This window comes from Salvelinus fontinalis, chromosome 28, assembly GCF_029448725.1.
Source record: "Salvelinus fontinalis isolate EN_2023a chromosome 28, ASM2944872v1, whole genome shotgun sequence".
Lineage (NCBI taxonomy): Eukaryota > Metazoa > Chordata > Actinopteri > Salmoniformes > Salmonidae > Salvelinus > Salvelinus fontinalis.
Genome location: NC_074692.1, coordinates 14,720,591 through 14,729,576, shown reverse-complemented (window position 1 = coordinate 14,729,576; position 8,986 = coordinate 14,720,591).

Genomic DNA, 8,986 nt, shown 5'->3' with positions numbered 1-8,986 from the left:
TTTTATCTAAAAAGATAACCTTTTTAATGTTTTACAATTTTTATATTTATGAAATTCACTGAGGAGGATGGTCCTCCCCTTCCTCCTCTGAGGAGCCTCCACTGGTTAGCTAACATGTTAAGTAGTTGCAAAGTAGCTAAAAAGTAGTAAGTAGTTGCTAAGTTACTAATTAGCTAACCTTTGGGTTGTTAGAAATTCGCCTTATACACCCACCCATCCACCTTCTGTCTTATGTGACAATACCAAACGTAACATATCATACTAATTTGAGTGTTTTACGTTTACTATGTAACGTCTTATCTATGAGACCATACTGGTCATTTTTCCTACTTACATGTTTTGGGGGAGATGTAATTTCAGCCACTTAAGGATCATTAAAAAGAGATCATATTAAATATCACTTCTTGAGAGGGAGAGGGAAAGCGAGAGAGAAATAAAGAGGAGATTTCTTTGTCAGTCAATTCTGACTGACCCAATCCCCACAGCTCTGTGAAAGAGGGGGGAGAGAGGGTCGGGGTCAGCTTTCTGTAAATCTGCCGATGAAATGTTGACAAAACAGCCAATTTTCTGTAATTTCATCACAGCCTTCTTTCAACAGCCCAGTCACTCAGAACCCCTTCATTTTAAATAGCGACCTTTGACATGTATCTCATCCCTGACTTCTTTGGCCTGGCATAAAGACGTAACAGTTGTGCCTTTCAGGTCAGGTGGATGCCGTTTAAGGCCCTGGCTTCATAAAGGTTGCCTTTGTCTGTCTAGCCTGCTCTCCTGGGCTCGAGTAAGGATAAGAAATGTAGTTAATAGCTCAGGAGTGGCCTAATCATCAGCTGTCATTACTGCTCCAATATCAGCAGGGATGACAGACTTATCAATAACAAAGGCCCAGCTGAACCCTCCACCGGTCCGTCATCTTGATCTCTGCTCCACTAAGCAGGGCTTTCATTTGGGCTAAGCACCGGGCAGCACACCTCTCCTTCTCTTCATGGTGTGCCAGATATCACTCATCCCCACAGGTCTCTCTGTGTTCCCTTAAAACCCAGGCCATTATTTCCACAATGTGCCTTCATTTCTTAGGCAAATGCGATATAATACATCTGAAGAAGAAGCATTTATAGTTTCATTATCATTTATATCCATCTAGTTACGCTGAGACCAGTGTGCTGTACGTTTGTTCATCATTGGTAACTCCGAATTTCTGAACAAATTAAGATATCTAAGCTATTCACTTTCATCAAGGCACTTAAATATTTGATGGAACAGATAAAGCACTCAACAAAAGATGCAAATGCATGGTTTGTGGTTTTTGAATCATCATAATAATTGACCTATGTTATGAATCTTTAGTCTTGCACAATGACAGGGAAAATGTACTGTGTGCTCTCTCTCAACCTTTTACTTTCTGATATCAGCTACATCCTCCCCCAAACCCTCAACATATTCAAGGAGTAAGCTGAGAGGCCCGAGAGGTGCTCCCACACCTGGTCGAGCTGGCCCTTTCATTGACAGTCATGGTGAGGACCAGGCACTGACAGACTCAAACACCTGCTATTTGGAAATATGTTCTCCATCAGTGAGCTATAGCTTCTCTCTAGATTGAAGGACTAGGAGGCCATTGTTTCCCCCGAGTACTGACAGCCACGGTATTTATGGACTCCTGCTGCACATAGAGAACAATGTGTTTTTCATGTTATATTTACAAGGAGACAAATATAATGTCAAATATAATGTCTTCCATTGATATTCAATCTTTTTAACGTGTCAAAATGTTCAAGTGTCAACAGTTTTAAATATGTTGTAGTTCAATGATGTTTGACATTGAAAATTAAAGTGACAGCTGTAAGACAACAATGATTTCCTTGTTCAGGGTTTTTTGTTTTTGTCCTGAAACAAAGGCAAAACTGTGACATATGTTAATCTATGTTCTGTAGTCTGCAAAACAGAACAGTAGAGCTCCCTATTCCTTCACACTGTTACCTGAGATCTGGACTTTCAACAGATCCTAGCAAACTTTGCTCCCCTAAGCTTTAAGACGAGGGGGGTCATTGGGGAATTTGCTAAGTCACCTGGAATAAAAAAAGTAGTGAGGCACCTCAGAGATCCAAGCCACCCCACCTGGAGCCCCCTCCTGATTCTTGCCCTGCACGTCTCAAACCCAGTCCCATTAGCTTACCGCCAAAAACGTATTGGTCAAGTAAATGGCACTGCCCCTAACAAAGCCTGTTTCAAGAAAGATTACAACTTCAACAGAAAACCCCTTGATTAGGAGGATGTTTGAAATGTTATCAATACCATGATCACCCCTGCAGGTCAACAAATCCATTTGTCATCACCATACCTTGGCTGCACCTTCAGCTGTGTGTCAAGCTCTTGAAAAAAGCAAATGACTGTTGAGAATAGAGGAGCATCTTGTTTAACAAGGAGCACGTGCAATGACAAAGCCATTCTGCTCCTTATGTCAATCACCCACCTGCACCCAGATTATGTCAGAAATTCACTAGAGCTGCCAAGCTGTAACTCACACAGAATGAGATAAAATACACACAGGATCACATTCAGCCCTCTCGTCCATAAATACAGCAGGCTAAGAAGCACAGAGTCTACCGTAGTCTAAAAGAGTCAAAAAGACAAGACCTTTTCCATTCTTGCTTTATGGGAAGGATATACAGCTGAATATTGAAATATTATGATAATTACAAACGCAGGTTTGTGAACTTTAGTTTGTTTATCATCAAAATCAAAAAGTGACAAACCTTGACAACAAGATAGCCCATTCGATATGTTCCAAATTCAACTGTATAGTGTGTAGCACACAAAGTGTATTTAGGTTTTGAAAGGTGTTAATTATGTGGTGGTAGGACACGTTTCTGAGTCCAAATTGACTCCAAATTGATGTCTTTGTGTCTCTTTGATAAATTCCCATTTTGAGGCAAACTTGTGGGAGTTTTTACAGAAGTATTTACTTTTGACAAATAAACATTTTTTACACATAGCTCCATACATATGCAAGATTTCAAACTCACCTCTTTGCATACATTGGTCCATATCCAAGTAGAGAAAAACTTAACGTAGTTTCTGTTTTTTGGATGAATGTACTTATTTTGTATTATGCATATATATATGTAAAAATATATTTATTTGAGTGGAACATTATGTTAACCTGCAATATTGCTATATTAGATAATATCTGAAACACTATGTAATGCAGTAACTGTAATTGTAATTAAAACTGGAAATTACTTTTGCATTTCAACATCAAATCTGGAGGGAGCTCTTCATCAATAATATTTCATACTATTGCATCGCTCTGAGATGCAGTGTCCTGCTGTAAATCAGATTGTGCTGCAGTTCTACCGCAGACATATTGTTGCGTTACACATTCAATATCAACAACTGCATTTCTATATCATTTTAAGATGAGCATGTCTTTTTAAAGAGAAACATATAACTTACAGTAATGCCACAATATATGTTTTGTGACCTTTTCTCTCCTTTGTTTTGATTTCAAGCTGAGTAAAACGACTATCTCTATTTATCCTTACTATTTCCTTTACTGCCAATTACTCATAGCCTCACTCAATAACTTTCATTCTAAAAATAACTGTACATTTTATTCTAAAATTAACTGTGAGAAAATATACATTATTAGTTAATAACTCAACACTGAAATATTTTATTGAATGTACATGCACAAAATGTATCTGAAATGCTTGTGTTCGTTACGAATAGTTTTTCCCCCCTTTAATGGGGTGGCAGGTAGCCTAGTGGCTAGAGCATTGGACTTGTAATCGAATCCCTGAGCTGTACAAGGTAAAATCAGTAATTCTGCCCCTGAACAAGGCAGTTAATCCACTGTTCCTAGGCCTTCATTGAAAATAAGAATTTGTTCTTAACTGCCCTGCCTAGTTAAATAAAGGTTAAAAAAATATGTTTAAATGGTGGAGGGTATTCATGCATTGTGTGAAACAACTGGAGAGTGGTGTTATACAGGTAACTGCCACCATGAAAGTGTTAATTGACTATGTTTTGAAATTTCTTGTTGTGTTTTATTTTTTTGCTATTTTTTGTTGTTTTTTTTGTTTTTTGTTTTTTGTTTAACATTTTACTGCATTGTCAGGAGCTAGTAATATAAGCATTTCGCTGCACCCGCTATAACATCTGCTAAACTGTGTACGCAACCAATAACATTTATTTGATTTAAAGGAAACACCAACATCAAGTGTCTTAATAGGGAGTTGGGCTACTACGAGTAGCCAGAACAACTTCAATGTGCCTTGGCATAGATTCTACAAGTGTCTGGAACTGTATTGAAGGGATGAGACACCTTTTTTCCCAAAGAAATTCCATAATTTGGTGTTTTGTTAATTTTGGTGGAAAACGCTTTCTCAGGCACTGCTCCAGAATCTCCCATAGGTGTTCAATTGGGTTGAGATTTGGTGACTGAGACACACACACACACACACACACACACACACACACACACACACACACACACACACACACACACACACACACACACACACACACACACACACACACACACACACACACACACACACACACACACACACACACACATTTAACTCAGGAACCACACTTATGTGAATGCACCTGCTTTCAATATACACTACCGTTCAAAAGTTTGGGGTCACTTAGAAATGTCCTTGTTTTTGAAAGAAAATCAAATTTTTGTCCATTAGAATAACATCAAATTGATCAGAAATACAGTGTAGACATTGTTAATATTGTAAATGACAATTGTAGCTGGAAACACATTGTGTTATCTAATCCAAGTTAATAATTTTAAAAGGCTAATTGATCATTAGAAAACCCTAATTTAGCACAGCTGAAACTGTTGTCCTGTTTAAAAAAGCAGTCAAACTGGCCTTCTTTAGACTAGTTGAGTATCTGGAGCATCAGCATTTGTGGGTTCGATTACAGGCTCAAAATGGCCAGAAAAAAAGAACTTTCTTCTGAAACTCATCAGTCCATTCTTGTTCTGAAAAATGAAGGCTATTCCATGCGAGAAATTGCCAAGAAACTGAAGATCTCGTACAATGCTGTGTAGTACTCAGTTCACAGAACAGCGCAAAATGGCACTAACCTGAATAGAAAGAGTAGTGGGTGGCCCCAGTGCACAACTGAGCACAAGGACAAGTACATTAGAGTGTCTAGTTTGAGAAACAGAAGCCTCACAATTCCTCAACTGGCAGCTTCATTAAATAGTACCCGCAAAACCCGCAAAGAGGCGACTCCGGGATGCTGGCCGATAAAAAGAAAAGATTAAGATGGGCAAAAGAACACAGACACTGGAAAGAAGAACTCTGCCTAGAAGGCCAGCATCCATCCCAAAGTCGCCTCTTTTGCAGGTGTACAAACTATGGCATAAGGAGATGAGGAGCGGATAAGAGGCAATCCGTAATTTTGATTAAGAAATTAATGAGCTAGCTAGGACCGACTTAATCAATATAACAACTTGTTAGGCCCTTTTGAAATGTACAGCGACAGAATTCCGAACATGGGCCGTTCTTACAGTATAGACAATGAAAGCTCTTACAATATTCGATGATTACATTTCTCTATAACAGGCTATAGGCTACATGTGCACCACCAAGTCTTAACAGTAGGCTAAGTTATGAGGGAGAAAGGGACCAAATGATTAGGTTGAGGCACATCAGCTACTAAGAGCTTACCACACAACATACACTAAGTATAACTTTCTTAGCTACAGTATACATATCTCCCTGGCATATTACATAATTTATGCAGCAGCATACAATACATTTTTGGACACACCTTGTTGTGCTGTGCTCACTTGAACAGGAAGGTGGTACGGCGGTCCTTGTGGGAAAATGTTGTCTTCAAACGTTGTCATCCAAGTCTGGCATTCTATGGATTTATGGTGCTTTCAAGACAACTGGGAACTCAAAAAACAAAAAAAACAAGGTAGAATCATGACGTCAGTGATCTTCAGATAGGAGCTCTAGTAAGAGGCCCAAGTTCCTGACCTGGAATTCCGAGTTGGGTGACCGTTCAAAACATATTTTCCCAGTCAGAGCTCTTTTTTTCCCCAAGTTCCCAGTTGTTTTGAACTCACTGAAGTCTGAGATTTCCCAGTTCCGAGTTTCCAGTTGTTTTGAACGCGACTGAAGTCCTGCTGGACTGACAGCATGAATGTGTATAATTTAATCTTGGAAAAGAGACCCTTAAACCCAGACTTGGACCACACATCCGCTCCACTGAATAGCAGGCTAGTGATTGCTTTGCAACGCCTGCAGTTAGCCACTGATTCCTTCCAAACCACCCATTGTTGAATTTGCGAATTCCAACTTGTTGTGTAATGTTTATGTCCAATGGCCGATGAGCACCGATACGTTTTATCTATAATTTATTTTCATTTGACATGGATTGAAAAAGATTTGCCAGAAGATTGTCAACGTGATTCATGATGATGACTGCTTGTCTAGCTTGCTAGCTAAGATTTTGAAAGAATGATGTTGACATGATCAGTCCAATCAAAACCACGGTAAATATAACGTGATTTGATGTAATTTTATCTGTGGCCAATGACCTTGAGCCTTCTTGGATGGGCACTCATAATGTAACTTTATGGCAGCATCCAAGGAGCTTGAATTTTCGAGCTCACCCGATAGATTTTGCGGTGAGTGACAGAACACTGAGCCAATCACGGCACAACTAGAGAACATTACCAATCTTTATAATCTGTATTTTCCACTGGCTTTCCCACCACCACAGAAAGCACTGAGCTAGGCTGAAACACCTGCGTTTTGGAGCTGCCTTACTCGAGAAAACAAAAAAGAGACCATGTTTGTAAGCGGCTTTATTAATTCAAATATATTTTGCATTGATAGCAAACTGATATGTGACAGGTATTACTGCCAAAATAACATGCAAAATGGCTACAACCCCCCCCCCCCTTTTTTTTTTAGCTTAACAGTTGGGGCTCAAAACAGGTGGGGTTCAAAACAGGTGGGGCTCTGCCCCAACTGCCCCGAATGACTGGTCGCCACTGAGTGGGACAACATTCCACAGGCCACAATCAACAGCCTGATCCACTCTTTGTGTCGCGCTGCTTGAGGCAAATGGTGGTTACACCAGATACTGACTGGTTAACACCTCTACCTATTTTTTTAAGGTATCGGTGATGTGCGGCCCAGTACATTCCTGGGGCCAAGCTTCTTGCCTTCCAGGACCTCTATACCAAGCGGTGTCAGAGGATGGCCCTATAAATTGTCAAAGACTCCAGCCACCCTAGTCATAGAATGTTCTCTATGCTACTGCACGGCATGCAGTACCAGAGCACCAAGTCTAGGTCCAAAAGGCTTTTTAACAGCTTCTCCCCCCAAGCCTTAAGACTCCTGAACAGCTAATCAAATGGCTACCCCCCCACCCCCTCTTTTACGCTGCTGCTACTCTCAGTTTATTATCTATGCATAGTCACTATACCTTTACCTAAATATACATATTACCTCAACTATATAGCCTCGCTACTGTTATTTTGCTGCTGCTCTTTAATTATTTGTTATTTTTCTATATATTCTTTATTTTTAAAATTTGTACTTATCTCTTTTTTTTCTTTTTTTTCTTAAAACTGCATTGTTGGTTAAGGTCTTGTAAGTAAGCATTTCACTGTAAGGTCTACACCTGTTGTTTATGGCGCGTGTGACAAATAACGTTTGATTTGATCTCTGACCAACAGATGTATATCTGTATACCCAGTCATGTGAAATCCGTAGATTAGGGACCAGTGGATTTATTTAAGTAGACTGATTTCCTTGTATGAACTGTAATTCAGTAAAATCTTTGAAATTGTTGCATGTTGCATTCATATTTTTATTCAGTGTACTTTGTATCCCTAAGTTACTCAAGTGATTGTAAATAAGAATGTGTTATTTAACTGACTTGCCTAGTTAAATTATGGTTTAAAAAAATGGTTTATTTTATTTTGGAAGTAGCCTATAGAGTACAGTTGTTTCACAGCACTTTCTTTATTTAGTCTGTGGCACCCCATGCTGGAGAGACTCCAGAACTACATGCAATACCTTTATGACCTGTTCATAAAGGGTGGTTCATTGAGTTTGCATTACATAAATCCCCAGACAGTAGGATATAGCCTATTACATGTCATTACAGTCAGGACATCTGCTTGACATTGTGTTTTGAAATGACGGTTAACGATTTCTGGGCAGGAATAGATCAGCACATATGTAGTATGATAGAAGAGGTGTGCCGAAGATAGGGGCCTTGGCCTTGACCTCTTGTCCAAATTACAGCCTCTGACCCCCATTTTCAAACAGTTTTGCACTCCTGCCCAACCTGTATTTCTCTGAACAAACTCATTAACTGTGAGAGGATTCTCTTTACAAATCCCAAATGTTATTTTTCTTGGAGTTATATGTTGTGATATGCTGAAGGTAAGCGTTATTAATATTGTAGCAAATGGCGGGGCAGGGAAGCGAACTTGTGTTTGTTGGCGTGAAAGGCAAACACCCTACGCATCGCTCAGCCCCCTCAGCGTTCTGATGACCTCAAAGCCGCCATCCTACTTCTGACACCAATGTAACGAACAACAGGGCAGGGAAGCGAACTCGGGTTGGTGGCACAAAGAGCAAACACCCCAGGCATCGCGCCAATAGGGTTAATCTGCTTGGTGGAAATTGTAATGTGTCTCATATAGCGAAAATTGAAACACTGTAATTTCAAGGGTCTTCTATGTATGAAGGCTACTTGGTAGGGCAGGCCATATATGCTATCTGTTTCCTATAAGGATGGAATCTAAAAAGCAATAGAGAAATGCGTTTTGTGGTCCCACTCCCCACAAATAAAGGTCTTAAATACTGTGATTAAAAACTTTGATCGTACCTCAAACAGAGGTACATATACGTTGTAACGTTAATTTAGTATATAGATTGAAGAATAGGATATGCTACAAATGTGTTACTTTAAATAATTTAACACTTATATACAG